Genomic DNA, 17582 nt, shown 5'->3' on the forward strand with positions numbered 1-17582 from the left:
CCCACCACCACCACCACCATGGAATTCCGAGGGCTGGAGTGAAGTGGTGGTGGGGGGTTCAGTCTAGAGGCCCCCTTCCAGGGCCCAGTGTCCGTTTACAGTCCGGCCACACGGCCCGCTGACCACTGCTCCTGGAATGTGATTGATTAGGTGGTATTTGGGCCTTTGTGGACCTTTCAGCGGCTTAGGGGTCAGGGTTCATCTCCTCCGCAAATCTGCTTCCTTTTGTACAGTTGCGCGCCAGGAGAGAAGCCTCACAAAAACATATTTTTTTCTCCCTCTTCTTCTTTATCTTCTTCTTCACCCTGTGAAAATGGGGGAGGGGGGAACATCAATTTAAGCCGCTCTTAACCGAGCGAATTGGTCTTAAATTCAAAGGGTGCTTTTCTTTTAAACTGTATTGACAGAAAATCTATAAAACAAAATGTGGAATTTAAGGCTGAGTTACGAGGCCGTTAAATGCGTTTGTTAAAAAAGCACAAAAACTGTTATGGAAAGTTTTAGCAGCAATGATATTGAGCCTTAGTCTTTTAAGATGAATATTTTCAAAGATAAGAGCTGACATAAAACATCTCAAAACAAACTTTGTGAATTTCCAATAGTCGGATCTCCATTTAATTTGATAGCGGTTTATTCTGAAAGTTCTCTGAGATCATACTCTCCTCACGCAAGCAAAATGTTCCTCTCCAAAAGCAAGTCCAATTTATTTAATGCTTTAGAGAAGAAGGCGGAATTGGTTTGGCAATTTGCTGTCTTAACACAAGTGGAAGGAAGAGGCCTGGCCATGTAATCCTTTGATGTGCAGTCGGTCGGGGCTCAAGATGACAGTGCAATTCAAAAAATGTGCCAATCCTTGACCCTCAGGGGCCAGCCTTTGTAGTCACAGGACCTGGATTATACTTTAACCCCAGGCTAGGGCTCGGGGCCAGGTGAAAGGGCACAAGTCTTAAAAAAATAACCGTTCACACCAGAATGCAAGGTCTGTCCACTTACTGGTTAGGTTCCCTTTTTAGTGAAAGATTAGGTATTCAGTTAAACGTTTCACTCATTCCCTTCTAATTTGTGTTTTTCAAAAAAGTTGTGTTATCCTGAACCTTTTGCAGTTAATTGATATGCATGTGTGTTTAATACTTTCAGAGACATTTATTTCAATGTGTGAGGACAGAGTGTCTGTTTTGGTGTCTCACTTTTTTGTATGTGTGTCAGTGTTTGTGCATAACTGCATCTGGGTTTGCATTTGCCCCTTTGGCTCATATCTGTATGTTGGTGTATGGTGGTGTATGGTGTACGTCTGTCGGGTTTTTATCCAAGCAGACCACTACTACAAGGTGCCTGCAAACTCCCTGAAAAGTGTGGCGATTTATAACGGCCACTCTGGCCTCGCGATAAGTTCCTCTCCTCTCCACGCTGTAATTTCCTGGGGTCTGTCGGGGATGATCTACGGCCCACAGGGAGAAGAGACCACCGACTGCAGAGGGGGATAGAGGGGATGCCCACACTGTGGTTGTCTGAGTGGACTCTCAAGGTATCACTGACTGACTGTGACTGCACATAGCGATATACCATTTCGCTGAGAGGTGACGGAGAAGGCAGGAGAGAGAGACTGAAACGTCAGAGCGACAGGTTAGGTGGTTGAGTCACTCTGTAAAAACACTGAATACATTGATTTCATAATATCTGCTGTACACATCTCTGAGGTTGGGCTTTGAGCTGTTTCGCCAATATTGCTGTCTGAGCGATGTTTCCAATACAAGGCAGATTCAATTATCCCCATTTCTCTATGTTTTGAGGCTTTGGCAGAGTAGCAACTCTCACTCATTGACTGGAATAATCTGTTATTTTCCTATCCCCTTCAGTGACTTTTAGTGCAGCGCAACAAACTCCTGACCCTCCCCGAACCTACTTTCTATAGGCTAATCTTCAGCCCCTGATCTGTATCTTTATTGTACACACATTACAGCTGTAGGAAAGTGGAAAAATTAAAATCCAGGATTTCTGGAGCCTGTTCCAACTCTGTGAGGTCATTTGAGGTCTTCCCCCTGCCTGCACTCGCTTCACTTGTGGAGCAGAGAGTCGAGGCACTGCGAACACAGTGGGGTGGTCGAGTCAGAAGAGCTCCACCTGGTGTTCAGAGGCAGTTTGGTGAACTGCATGCAGACAGTAAAATATCCGTAGGGTTTTTCCTCTCTTTCCTTTCAGTTTATCTGTGATTTTTAATTCACAAATGAATTTATTGTCCATTTTTGTGCAATTGCGGCTATCATTACAGTTAGATGATTATCTCCCACTAATCTCCCTCTCATAATTCTCCTGCAGGACCAATTTATTGAATTGGATTGTTTATCTGCTTTTAGGCAATCTAGGGCAACACCAGACATATCCCATACCTCAGGAGAATGACAATGATGGTCCTTATAATAGATCATTATTTTAATTTAGGCCTTATTTTCCATCCATTAGCACACATCAATGAACCATCGGAAGACACAGTATTTATAATGTATTATAGTGCCTTTTATCATTGTCACTAGTAGTCTGCATTCAGACTTGCCATTGGCATTCTTAGAAGCCCATGGCCTATATAGACACTACATGACCAAAATGATGTGGACTCATCGAACATCTCATTCCAAAATCATTGGTATTAATATGGAGCTTGGCCCTCCCTTTGCTGCTATAACAGCCTCCACTCTTCTGGGAAGGCTTTCTACTAGATGTTGCTTCCATTCAGCCACAAGAGCATTAGTGAGGTCGGGCACTGATGTTGGACCATTAGGCCTGGCTCGCAGTCGGCGTTCCAATTCATTCCAAATGTGTTCGATGGGGTTGAGGTCAGGGCTCTGTACAGGCCAGTCAAGTTTTTCTACACTGATCTCAACAAACCATTTCTGTATGGACCTCGCTTTGTGCACGGGGGCATTGTCATGCTGAAAGTAGGAAAGGGTATTCCCCAAACTGTTGCCCCAAAGTTGGAAGCACAAAGTCATCTGGAATGTCATTGTATGCTGTAGCGTTAAGATTTCCATTCAGTGGAACTAAGGGGCCTAGCGCGAACAATGAAAAACAGCCCCATACCATTATTCCTCCTCCACCAAACTTTACAGCTAGCACTATGCATTCGGGCAGGTAGTGTTTTCCTGGCATCTGCCAAACCCAAATTCGTCCAACGGACTGCCAAATGGTAAAGCGTGATTCATCACTCCAGAGAACGCGTTTCCACTGCTCCAAAGTCCATTGGCGGTGAGCTTTACACCACTCCAGCCGACGCTTGGCATTGCGCATGGTTTAAGCTTTTGTGCGGCTGCTCGGGCCATGGAAACCCATTTCATGTAGCTCCCGATCAACAGTTATTGTGCTGACGTTGCTTCCAGAGGCAGTTTGGAACTTGGTAGAGAGTGTTGCAACCCCGTTCTGTGAGCTTGTGTGGCCTACCATTTCACGGCCGAGCCGTTGTTGCTTCTAGACGTTTCCATTTCACAATATCAGCACTTACAGTTGACCGGGGCAGCTCTAGCAGGGCAGAAATTCGACTAACTGGCTTGTTGGAAAGGTGGCATCCTATGACAGTGCCATGTTGAAAATCACTAAGCTCTTCAGTAATGCCATTCTACTGCCAATGTTTGTCTATGGAGATTGCATGGCTGTGTGCTCGATTTTATACACCTGTCAGCAACAAGTGTGGCTGAAATAGCCGAATCTACTAATTTGAAGAGGTGTCCACATACTTTTGTATATATAGTGCATGTTCACTTTTTAAGTGTGTAGGCAATGCATGAGGATTACATACACAGGTTTCTCAGAAACTGCCCCTGTGAACTCCAGGCCTCTGATGGCATTATCCGTTCTATAGGACCATACTTGTTGCTCACTTGGATACAAAGCTGTAACGTTCTTGTCAGGGTTTCTTTGCCTCGCCGAGTCTCGGCTCACTTTGATATCCCTTTGAAACATGCCTCTTTACTCTGGGCTGCCAGACGCTCTGCGCTGCAAATTACTAATTGAACCACCTTTTGAATGTGGGGTCGACAGCCTTGTAACTTCACAGTGAAGAGAAGATCTTAATCGGCTATAATACCATTTCTGATAAAATCTGGCTGGCGATATTGATTTAAAGTGCACTTCCACCAAGCCTATGTTTGTCAAGTTATGCTATGCATGATAATTCGGGTCTCTATTAGGCAACCCATTGAGAGACTCGTGGGTATGTTGGTATGAGATCCTTGCCTGTTCACATTGTCGTGATAGGCAGGAAGCATGATTGTCCGTCTAGCCCTACTGACGCTCAGATCACACACACACACATACTGAGACTAATGCCTCTGGACAGTTGTTGGTTTCTATACTATAATTACCATTACTTGCCATTCAAGGTGCAAAGGTTGTCCTTGAATGAATTATAAATCACAGCTTAATGCAACAATATCAACGTATCCTTTTTTAATAGACATATCTCATAACCTTTCCAACAATCTGATGAACGCTCAACTGAGATCCTTACTTCTGATCAATCATCAAATTGATATGAAATGAAGTCAAAATGATATTACATATCATATTTACATAAATAAAGGAAAATGTACGCTTACCACGCTGCACCTTGGTCCGGTCATTTCCACCCTGACGACGGTCGTGACATCGTTAGTATCCTCTCTAGCTAAATGTGAAGTTTGAAATTAAATAAGTTTGCTAATATGGGTGTCAATAACCATCAAACTAGTGGATTTTATTTTATGAATTTTTTTATACCGTTTTCTCACAAATTTTGTGGTATCCGATTCTTAGTTACAGTCTTGTCTCTTCGCTGCAACTCACTTACGGACTCGGGAGAGGCAAAGGTTGAGAGCCGTGCGTCCTCCGAATCACAACCCAACCAAGCCACACTGCTTCTTGACACAATGCCCACTTAATCCGGAAGCCAGCCGCACCAATGTGTCGGAGGAAACACCGTGCACCTGGCAACCGCTGCGCCCGGCCCGCCACAGGAGTCGCCCCATAGGTTTCCCGGTCGCAGTGCCTTAGACCACTGCACCACTCGGGAGGTCATGGATTTGTTTGTATTTTTTTTTAACTGTTGTGCACATCGTTCGATTTATCATTATCGCTTCAATTTAGTCAATTTATCGCGATATGGATTTTGCAATATGTATTTTGGTCCATATCGGCCCAGATGTACTTTTATAGCCTACAGTAGAAGGACAAGTAAAGTCAGACTTGTTCTTAGTTACAGTTATACATAGAGCTCGTCAGTCACTATGAGCCAAAATGCTTGCCAGACTGACGTCACTCATGCCGAAGGCCTGTGCTGACTTGAGACGGATGGTTGTAGATGAGATGTTTTGATAGTAACATCTGTTTTTAGATGAATTCCCAGTGTTTTGTCAGACTGACAGGTGTTATCTTCCAGGGATAAACAACGATGAGTGTCTCCACTAATATGAAGAAGTACATTCATTAGATTTCACACAAATTAAAGGAGGGAACCCTTAACGGACTGTGTGCGCGTACGCGCGCCTGCTTTTTCTTCTTCCGAGTCCCTCTAAAGGCGTATTGATTATAGATAATGTACGCACATCAGCTTTGAAAGCCTTGGGCTCCATCTCGACTGCCTCTCCTCCGCCTTCGTCCCATAACGCCAAATGTAGTTTTGAAAATAACGAATACATTCACATCTTCCTGGCTAACCCACTTAAATGATTTAGTTTTTCCGTCGACCATTTCCACCTGATAGTGTGTGTGTGCGTAGGCTCTGCTACGTACGTGTGTGTGTAAGAGAAAGAGAGCGAGAGAGCTACTGGTCTTCTGTGGCCGCTAAGAGCCAACCCAAATCAATTTCCTTTCTAATGGAATTAAAAGGGTGGTTGGAGAGATTGAGGCAGAATGCTGTATTAGTTCTTCAAAAGCGCTCCCCAGGCCCCCCCCACCCCACCTCCAAGGGGCCCTCTTCCTGATGCTGCGGCTTGATCGACACTCAGCTGATCTATAAATAAAGTATTTTCTTCCCTCACAAAGACTTGTTGAGCGCTGTGCTGTTTGCTGTTTGGCTTCAAGGTCAGGGCTGTACCGCTCTCTAAATCAACATGTTTCAGAGATCATTAGTAAAATGGCCCGACCTAATTGAGATGGTCAACCCCTGCCCTGTCTCTCCCAACAGTTGACAGAAAACTGTTGGGAGAGACAGGGCAGGGGCTCGGACCAATGCATCCCTCTCTTTTTTCTCATTCTCTCTCGGTCTCTCTGTTTCACTCACTCCATCTCTCGCTTGCGCTCTTTGTGTGTCTGTTTCACTCCCTCTCTCTCGCACTCTGTTTCGCTCACTCCATATCTTGCTTTCTCTCGCTATAGCTTGTTTGCCTTTTCTCTGTTGCTGTTCAGTACAACAGGGTTATGGAGTTTGAATATTAGACACTTGGAGTGTTCCCATTGTTAAGATGAAATGTCATGGCTGTATTGAGCCTATGGATTGGCTTGGTAGATGCAGTGCTGTATCCCCTATTCCAGTAATCAGACATCACATATACATAGTTTTTGTTTGTCTGACCAAGGGAGGTGCTGGCTTTTTCCCCCGAGTGCTCCATTTGACCCTGTGTGTGGAACAAAGAAGTCTGTTTGCGCTTTAACTGCATTTTCATTCAGTTGTTTACGCCAAAAACGCTCACACGCGAACAGAGCGCTGCACCATACGGTCAAGGGCTCCCAAATTATGGAAGGCACGTTGATTACTGTTCCTTTGTCTATTTAGGCATTTTTGCAGTTATACAAACACAGCTTTCACTTAGGCTAGCCAGTTGTCTCGAGGCAGCATTCATTCCCTGGGCCGCGAGGTTTGAAATGTACATTGCCCTTAACCGAAGCGCCAACAAAAGGGATACTTGTAGCACCCTAGGACCCACAAAGGCCTACATTAAGCTGGGGGAGAAGCATGCCATCCCTATTATACCTAATACCTTTATCTTTATAAGTCATTCAGCCATGCTTCTCCCATCGCATTCAGATATGATTAGTTTTACCTTTTTTTGCACCCATGGGATCTCCCTCCCACACCAGCTCACCACCATCACCCTAACCCCCCATTTTTTTGTAGCCGTGCAGCTTTAGTCCCCTTTTCTCTTGTTTCCCCAGACGTCTCAGAAAACAAAACAAACTCCCGTTCCTGTCAGATTGGACTAGAGGTTGAAGGGGGAGGAGTAGGAGGGAGGGGGGTGACAGTAGAGAGGCGCTGAAAGCCTTTTGTCCACTGGGAAAGACCGTGTCAGCGCCAAGTGAGAAAAAGAGAGAAGGGAGGGAGGGAGGGAGGGATAAGGGGAGGGGGCCTAGCTCCGGTCATTTGGCCACAGCAAAATACCAAAAGTATAAAGATTAGGGACGTAAGAGGTCGAGCCTAAGAGCCTATGACTAATACGGCCGGTCATTCAGAGCCCTGGCCACATTGTCTGTCCACTGTCCAGATGGCCACTGGGAATAAATCATGGGAAGATGCAGAAAGTGAATTCCAATGCAGGGATGGAGGGGTGCTCTGCTCCACTCCCAGCCACATTATCAACCAGTCATACCAAGGGAAAAAGGCAATGGAATGGGGAAAAGACGCAATGGGAATGTGGCTTTTCTTGCACTTGAAACCTGTTAATGACTACAGCAGAGACCAACAGGGGGGATTTTTGTCCCCCAGCCCTTCATTTGTATGGATTACAGCAAAATCTCTCACTGCGGGGTGTTGGGGTAGTGGAGAAGGGTGAATGGGTGAACCACTGATCGGTTGTGAAGCTACTGGGCTATGTACAAAATCACACACATCACTACAGGGGCTGAAAGTGGAGAAAATAATTGGTTGGTTTGTAGTTGAACTATCTAGAATTGAATGTAGGATTGTTAATGTGTGGACTGGAGACACTGGGTTGATGGTGAGAGGGTACAGTGAGAGGAAATGAGGGGTGTGTTAGACGGTGGGGGCCGATGAGTTGTCACGTTGGTGGCACTCCCATATACACAGTCAGACAAACTGGATGGCTCCCAGACAGAAAGGTGATAGATCTGTCACTTGCCCCTCAGAGTGGAGTTTCCTACATCTCTCTGTCTGTCTGTCTGTCTCTCTCTCTCTCTATGGACAGTGTGTTCCTATATTTGTCTTGCTTTCCCTCTCTCCTATTTCTTCCCTTTGTCTTTCTATTTCTCTGGAGCATGCTTGTGCTTTCTCCCGTTTGTCTGTCTTTCGCACTTTCTCGTACTCTCTACATCAGTTTCTCATGGTGGGATGTAGAGCTCAGTTGATCTCGGATCACATGATGTCTCAAGACACCTCAGTCCCCTAGGGTCATGGAGAAGTACAGGTGCCCATTCTAAACATATCGCTTTTGTAGGCACTGTATTCTATGCCGGGGCACGTTTTAGTTTTTTCCCTAGCACTACACAGCTGATACAAATGACCAACTCGTCACCAAGCTTTGATTATTTGAATCAGCTGTGTAGTGCTAGGGTTCAAACCAAAATGTGCACCCGGGAGGAGGGTGAGTGTAATGGCCCAGGATCAAGTTTGGGAACCCCTGCTCTATTGAATCTGTAATAACACATTGCATTTTTAAGGATATACAATACATCCTTTTTTTGGTTTCAAAATATTTTTTGACAGTGTTTTCTCCAACAAAAGGATAGTCTACAATTTTACTATTACGTCAACTGAATACATTTCCTAGGAACCATTTACGAGGTGCAGGTCTCCAATTCCTGTAAGTGTAAAAAGAAGAGGGGGGAAAGGAATGCGATCAAATGTGAAGCTTCATCAGTAAGCAAACAAAGGGACAGACAATTTAGCATTTTAAGCGGAAAACCACAGGACATACAAATGACTTGTCTTTGCAAATCTCTTTTCACTGTGGCAGTTTGTCATCTGAGTGAGCGGTGTCATTTATTTTCATTGTTGGAAATCCTTTGTATTTCCAGTCATGTTCTTTGGTATTGGCATCAACCTACAGCAGTGTTTCCCAATTCCAGTCCTCCAGTACCCTCAAACATGACACTTTTTTTTTGTAGCCCTGGACAAGCACACCTGATTCAACTTGTCAACTAATCATCAAGCCCTCAATGAATTGAATCAGGCGAGTTTGTACCAAGCATCTTCCTAATATTGAGTTGTCCTTTGGGTGGTGGACCATTCTTGATACACACAGGAAACTGTTGAGCGTGAAAAACCCGTAAGTGTTGCAGTTCTTGATACAAACGTTGCGCCTGACCTACTACCATACCCCGTTCAAAGGCACTTAAATATTTTGTCTTACCCATTCACCCTGTGTATGGCAAACATACACAATCCATGTCGCAATAAAAATCCTTCTTCCTCCCCTTCATCTACGCTGATTTAAAGTGGATTTAACAAGTGACATCAATAAGGGATCAGAGCTTTCACCTGGATTCACCTGGTCAGTCAGTCATATTCCTAATATTTTGTATACTCAGTGTATGTATGTAACCTTCGTTATAGAAGTGACTACGAAGTAGTATAGTTATTTAAGATATACAAGTGCAATTGTCTAATTGTTAAAAAATATATATTCATATTTTACAAAAATGTGTTTAATTTGGCCTTGAAATGAATGTAAAACCCATCACATTGATTACATGTATAGATGTCCCCCTTTATGATAGACCAGACACTTTACAACCACTCATTTTGACCAATCATCCACTTCGACCCCTTCTGGCCATCCCCCTGAACAACACCCTACATTGTAAATGCCCGTCGCTCGTGGCCAATGAGGGGACTGTGACCACCGACACCCTTGGCAACCATTGGCCCGGTTACCACGGCCAGGCGAGGCGAGCACTGGGGAAGCCAGCTCTACTGCAGGAGCTGTTCCCTATCATTTGCACTCCATTTATCTCCCATCTCTTGCTCCCCCCTCTGTCCCCTCTCCGCCCGCAGCCTCCCTCGCTGGCCAGCGTGCTCCCTCTCGCCCACCGTTAGCCCCATCCCATTACCACTGTGCCCAATCAGCTGTGGCACAGCAAATGGCATCTCTCTCTCTCTCTTGCTCTCTCTTGCTCGCTCTCTCGCTCTCTCGCTCTCTCTCTCTCTCTCATTCAAAGCAGACGTGCACATGCACAGTATACACAAGCTGTTTGGTTCGCAGATACACAGATGCGTTCACATGCAAAGTAAAAACATACAAATACATACATGCACATGCGCGCCAATTCCTATTCAAGTGTGTACACACACACACACGCGCTAGACTCATATGATTATCAGTGAGTATGATAAACCTGTCAACCCAAATCTGAGTGGCAGCCTGCTGATCTGGTTCCATCCCTGTGTGATGATGTAATGCGTCTGTATTGCTGTCAACATAGGATTTAGTACCCTGCATGTGTATTTCTCAGGAATAATTCCTCATGGGCTTGTTTATTTGTATATAGAAAATAAGACCATGATAAACATGGGTGAATTTACTCAGAACCTAAACAGAAGGACAAAAAAGCAAACAAGAAGAGGAATGACGTGGGGTATGGTGACAAAGGCGGTCATGGCAGAAAGGGAGAACGAGAAAGAGATCAAGCGGAAACCACATTATTTACAATCCAAGCCTTGGCCACTGTAAACTTGAGCACGCTCCAGACATCATCCAGACAGTTTCCCCCTCCTTGGTATGAATCTGCCGTATCTCATTCCCCCGCACTAATTCCAATTTAATTGCCATTGGCCTGAAGCCTCCTCAATAGGAGTAACAAATGGTTTGATTTTGTAGACTTCATCAGACTGCATTTTAAATGCGACACAGTAACTCTGTGCGAATGCCAATGAAGCTGCCGAGTAGCTCTCTGTTTACTAATTATCCTTTTTCTTACTTCGAACTACACTGCGCAAGTTGTCTGATTAAATCGGATTTGTGGGATTGGAAGAGCGAGGCGGGGGAGGAGGAGGGGGTGAGGAAGCGAGGGCGAACGAGCACGGTCCTCTGCTTTGTAAACTATCCGCAGGACCAAAGGCAAGGGCCGGCTGTGCACTGTAAATTATATTCTCTTACAAAGGCGCACGGCGCCCGTTCTTTGTGTGTTTGTCTTCGTCTTCCCCCCCCCCCCCCAACACCTCTTTCTCTGCTGAACGGCCTGCTGATGTTGTAAATTCTGTCCGTACGCCATTTATGATCTTTAAGAGCTTTTCGGCAGCGCAGGGCAGATTAATCAAGAGGCCCGCCATCTAAACTAGAGTGACACCCCTTGCATATACGTAGGGAAGGTGGTATGGCCCGGAACAGACCATTATGTACATTCCTAAATAGATGCCAGACAAAACCCAGTCGGTATGTCAACATCAAACTTCTGCAGTTTACTGTTTCCAGTCAGTCTGAATATTGGTTAAGGCTCTTGATTGATAAATATATGAAACACCTGTACCATAAACATATCAAAAACCTTGCCTACTGTATCTTGTGAGGAGGACCATCAGATATTTCCAAGTGATGAATTTTCCCAGAATAGAGATGTTTCCCTTGAAGCTCAAATGTCCATTTCGTTGACCATGCAGTGTGGTATCTCTGGGTAATTAATATGGCATCTGAGTTTGAGTTCATTTTTACAGGGATAGTGAATATTTAATCAACGTTTCAGTAAAAGTGCTGGTTTTAGCCAGCCGGCAAATTTTCAACCGCAGTCCCCGGGCAGGTTACTAAAAACAATTACAATAACAATACAAACAAACACAATGAGCAGTGAGCCCGTTCAGAGCAACATAGGACAAGCAACACGTAGCACCCAGAAAAAGCAATGGCACAAAAAAGCAACAAAACAAAATAACATAGAAGCAACTAAGTGTCTCCACACCTCACAAGCTACAGACAACATGGAAAGCTGCATCTAGTCTGCATCTGGTGGTATTAATCTAACCAGAGAACGGTTCATCTCGCGATGCCCGCTCCATGACACTCTGATGTGAATTATCACTCACTATTGGCATGGATGGTGGCGCACGGCACTGCGAAAATTGTGTTTTGTATGCAGGACACGGTATTTTGCCCAGGTTTGTTGGTTACACTGTGTGGTGTTTTTGAGCTCGGGAGAATAATGAGGGTTTTATTCGACGCCAGGTTCCTTTTAAGGTCTTGTATGTATTATATAAACATCGTGTTCGATTGTGTGTTAGAGAAACCATATCTTATGATTGTAAATACAGCCAGCCGATCATTTGATTGGATGTCTATATTCCACAGATCATTATATTCCGACAATGGATATTTATTAATTGCATGTAGATGTAATCCTCGGTCTCTCTATTTTACTCTCTCTCCCTCCTCTATCTCTTTCTCACCCTCTCTCCCGTTAGATCAATAAAAAATTAATCGAGGCTCTTTTCTTGCGTTTCTTATCAAAGCCAGTGAGGCGTTTTGAATTAATTAGCCTGTGCGGCTCGCTCTTTTTCTCTTTCTCTCTCTGTGTTTCTCCATTCTGCTCTCCTTTCTTTCTCTCTCTCGTTCCCTCTTTCCCTCTCTCTTCTCTGTATTCCGGTCAAGACCTGTTGTCCGGGGTTCAGGCCTGGTGCCTCTGATATGCCAGGCCACTCTCAGGGATTAGATGGCTCTGCTCTTTTCCTCCAGGCGTATGCGTGCGTGCACGTGTGAGCACATACCAGGCTCTTTAACACAACCGGTGCAGGCCGGACGTGAGTTTAGAAAGAAACAATTCTCACTCAACAGAAGGTACATGAGCGCATTGTACTCTCATTAGGGGAAAAAATAATATTATCAATTAGCATCAATTAGCTCTCCACAGTTCAGAACCTCTGTGTGTCACTAACCTTTCTCAGTGACATGTGTTGTGTTGCTGCATGTTGCCAGTGCCCCCATACTGCCTTGTTTGGCCTCAGAGATAGAGGCTGCTGGGAGCTGGACAGTAGACAGCGTTTACCTCACAGTGTCTCTCTGGTCATTGATTCCACTCGACCCACCTCGCCTACTGAGGCCTCACAGCCCCACAGTCCAAATATGACTATGATCTGTGTGGGTGACTGAGGTGAGACAGAACGTATGTCCCAAATGGAACACTAAGCCCTAAATTGTGCACTACTTTTGACCAGAGCCCTATAGGCAAGAGGGACAGAGGTGGTGTTTATCCTCTCCTTCCGCTTTGCCTGTCTCAGACACAAGACCCCTCAGTGGTTGGTTTTCACCAGTGGTTGGTTTTCACCATGCGTCAGGTTACCGTGGATGTGAAAAGGTCATGGAGGCTTTCAATGCGGCATTGCACCTCACGGGGCGTAGTGGAGAAAATGGGTCTCTGTGTTGAACTGGTATGGAGATTCTACCTTTGTCATTCTCTTCAAGACCTTCAATGTGTCGAATAGGAGGAATGATATGTTTGGTAGCTACATCCCCCAACACTGCAGCTCGGGGTGTGGGTCTTGGCAGTCCACTGGCGGTATTGTCCCCCTCAGCAGACCCTGCCAGCACCCATTGTCCCCCCGGGCCCAGCAGGGGCTGCCAAGAGCTCCCCTCTCCGGGTGCACACCCTTGCCCCCTCACGCCACGCCACCCCCACCTGTCCCTCCACAGCTGCCCCCTCTGACTCCCCCCCTGCTGTCAGGCCCAACCTCTCTCACAGCGCAAACACACACTCTTCTCTTCAAGCCCGCGCGCCCGCCCCCACCACACACCCACTTTATGTAGTTATTTACACATTAATTCCTCATTCATCAAGGGGAATAATTCACGTGTGACACGTTTCTTACCAGCGACACCCATTGCTGCTGTTGCGCGTGTTATTTTTGAAAGTACTAGTCAAGAGGCAGACTTGTTGTTGTTGTACATGCAGGATCCTGCTAAATGCTGGAGCATATTGATGAGAGGGAGAAGAGGGCGTAAAAGGCAGGGCTGTGTATCCTTAACCCTGATCTAATGGCCTGTGATTTGACGCCCGTGTTCAGGTCCCTAGACCTCTCTGCTTCATTAACCCTGTGGTGCTTAGTACCCTAACACACCCATGGACAAGACAGCAGTCACCATCCATTTAGGTGTGGTACTGACAAGAACAGGAGGACTGCTTCAGATACATAGACTAGAAATACCTAGTGCTCGTGGCCGTTTAGCTCACACCAAGGGAAGATGTGAAGGTAGATGGCAGTCGAAGCCAAGTCTGCCTGTGAGTGTAGCTTTTTGGGGGGGGATTTCTTCTGAAGGCAGGGACAACTCTCTCTCACACTCTCACACAGTGCACTACACACAGACACAGCTGGTTGACTTTTAGTACCTCCTCAAGCACTAGGTACTAGAGAAGCAGTGACGAAATGACGCCTGACCAATGCCCATAGCTCCAGGACATCCGAAGTGGTAATGGTGATCACAGCTGTGTTGTTATTGTTATTATTCAAACTTGCTGTAATATGCTGGTCACACCAATGGTTTTTGACTAGATAAGTGTGGACCCAGGTTTGTGCAGCAGTGGCATTTAATATGCCGTGAAACACGGTCGTAAAAGTCTCTCTCCATCATATTAGGCTCACGTCTCCCTCTTTGTTTGGGTTAAATGAGACAGAAAGGTTGACGTAAATACAACCTTGTGTGTGTGCTCTCTCTCCGTCTCTTCCTCACACACACACACACACACACACACACAGTAATTTACTCTTACACACAGTCAGTCTCTGTTACATACACACACACCATCGTATGATACATTGTCCAGTCCTTACACAAACCGTGGATATTTTCACCCCCCCCCCCCCAAGCAGGGCTTTGTGGCTCTACTGAATAATCGATTCTCCTACAATTCCCATGATTCAACAGTGAATGTTTCAGCGACTCATTGAAAAGCAACAGGTAAAGAGAACCCAGCTAGCAGACAGACGGCTGAGGTGGTAGACGGAGCAGCGGGAGAGAGCCAGGCTGAGCTGAAAGAAGCTAATTGACAGTGACTTCAGTACTCGCTCACACCTACTGTATGACTCATGCATTGTCATGTTCTAACAGCAAGCTAGACACTCCGTAGTAAAACTGTTGATAGTAATACTTTCGTTTCATTGCAAAGCAAAAAATAAGACATTTTATTTCTGAAAGAGGTGTTGGCAGAATTCATAAAAAGCATAAGGATTCATCTACAGTTAAATCACTTTGGTTTTCATCACAAGGGCACTTCTACCTACATCACTTCCCTTCCACAGAGGAATGGCCATGGCAGACAGACAGCGTCAAGCCCCACCACCACTACCAGCATGCAGGCCTGTAGCTATTCTCTCCTCTGGCTGTAGGCCTACCTTTCCCGGGCATGTCACCCTGGTCTCCAGGAGTATTCCTCTCCATTAAAGGCCCTGTCCGTTCCTGCTTAAATAACGGCGCTTGCCACTCCAGGGCCATTAAGATACCGCTTGCCTAGCATCCAGACGAGAGTAGAGCCCCCTCCCCAATGTACTGTGGCCAGGCCTTTATAAATAGACAGAGTAAGAATGAGAGAGAGGAGGTAAGTTATTCCAGAGTGAGACCCCCTTCTCCTCTTCCTCCACCACCACCTCTTTTCAGGTGTCACTTTGGGCCGACTCAATTTTACACTGTAATAGACCTCCCGGGTCAACTACTTTTCTCCTCCACTCCCACCTTCCTTTATCTCCGTGCCTCCCTTCATCCGTCAGCCCTTCACCTTGCCACTGCTGCTTCTAACCCCCCCCACCCCATCGCCTACACCAACCCCCTCAGACTGGACCGGCTGCCTCACTTTGTAGCACTTAATTCCAGCTAACGCTAATCAGCACAACTGCGCTTCCATGACACACTGGAGGCCCTGTTCACCTCTGTCTGTACCCCTCTCTCTCTCTCTTCCTCAATCCCCCCCCCCCTCTCTCTCTCTCTCTTTCTTTTTCTGTCTCTGTCTCGCTCTCTGTGTCCTCTTATGTCCTCCTCTTTCCTCTTTTCTACCAAGCGGAATAGAGGATTGGTTATTATTTAGTCGTCATGGGTTCAAATGCTGTATCAAATGGCAAACCGCTTAAAAATGACAGACGTAGTACTCTGAAAGCTTGTATGTTTTGAAAAAGAAAGTACTTTTTAATTACTTTGATTAGTACAGTATATACTGTAGTTAATATTGATCACTTGTAACCCATGTCTCGTATGGTCTTAATGAAGAGGCAACGACCCTCACATTTTCTCTGACCCCAAGATTGCAGCTGCCATCTGGTTTGCACAACGGCACGGTAAACACAGTTCTTCTCAGAAAGACTGCTGCACCATTATGTAAATGTGTATGAATGTCTACAGTATGTGTTGTAGGGCATATACTACTGTGGTGCTGGAGAGCGCAGGCAAAGAAGTGAGTACAGGTTATTGTACTGAACTAGTGCGTCTGTGTGTGACGGAATATCAGAGGTAAAAGGGCAGTCTACAAGAGCAGTGCCATCAGGATTAATGCACACACACACACACACACACACTTACATACACGCGGTCATGTGCGTGCATACACTCTCTCCTACACAGTAGTCCTGTGTGCCATTCACTTAAAAGCATTAAACAGGTCTGCGTTTTACGGCCATAGAAGTGTTATTATTGTGTGGTGGGAATCAGGTAACCTCCTGTGTGGGAATGGGAATCCTAGTAGTAGTTAGGAATGAGAGTAGTTGGTTCAGACCTGGGTTCAAGTACTATTAAAAAAGCTACATACTTTGAGTGTTTGATTAAGTGCTCAAAGTATTTTGGGGGTTTGTGCTTTTGGGGCTTTTTAATTTGTTTCATTGCAACACGCAAGCTCAATCGGGCCCAGCTAAAGTATTTGAAATGATTTCGAATAGTAGTTCAACCCAGATCTGGTGGGGTTAAATGGGAGCTCCAGTCAGCGTGGAGGTTTTAGTTTTTCCTTCCACCATGTCCAGACCTCACCTCATCCCATACCCAGGTCAAAGGCATGCTAACCTCTTACATTCCTGCACAGCTTTCCCTCCCACCCCACCCTCCCCCCATCCTGTCACTCTCTCTCGCGCTCTGTCCCTTCCCCCTACCTTCCCCTCATTCTCTCTCGCTCTCCCGTCCCTCTACTTCCCTCCCTCTCTCTCTCTCTCCCCCTTCCACCTCTCTCATTCTCTCAATCGCCCTGTTTCTGTTTGCCCCCAAAACTACTCAAACCATTTTCATACTTCAACTCTTAGTTTTGGACATTAATTGTTTGTGTGCGGTAGCCCTGAGGTAGCGGTCATGCTCCGTCCTCTGTGTTGTCTCCAGAGCACCCTGAGTTGTTAAATTACAGAGAGGGGGATAGGGATATAGGGAGAAGGAGTGAGGCAGCCCTGTCAATCAAGCCACCTTAAGTGCCTCAAGTCCTGGCGGGATTCCAGCGACAATCGGCCCCAATCAATGGCCCCTCTTTCATTGATAAAAGAAGAAGAGGAAGAAGGAGAAGAAGAAGTTGGGGGGAAGAAGTATTTATTAGCACGGAAGTGCCTTTATGGCCTCACTATGAGAAGATTTAAAGACAGGCCCTGTTTTATTCTCTTGTTGTTTTTCTCCCTCTCTCTCCCTCTGTTCTCTCCCTCTACCCCATTGCTCTCTTCACCGTGCACATGGCTGCTTGATATTTCCTCTCACTACCTTTTCCTCATCTGTCTCCTCTTTTCTTCC

General features: G+C 45.7%; 1 protein-coding gene across 3 annotated transcripts in view; it reads left to right on the forward strand.

Annotated features, from left to right (window-relative positions):
- LOC111980466 (zinc finger and BTB domain-containing protein 16-A) overlaps window positions 1–17582 on the forward strand; it is a 124472-nt gene that overhangs the window by 93099 nt on the left and 13791 nt on the right. The window lies entirely within an intron of this gene.

Source organism: Salvelinus sp. IW2-2015, linkage group LG20, assembly GCF_002910315.2.
Source record: "Salvelinus sp. IW2-2015 linkage group LG20, ASM291031v2, whole genome shotgun sequence".
Taxonomy (NCBI): domain Eukaryota; kingdom Metazoa; phylum Chordata; class Actinopteri; order Salmoniformes; family Salmonidae; genus Salvelinus; species Salvelinus sp. IW2-2015.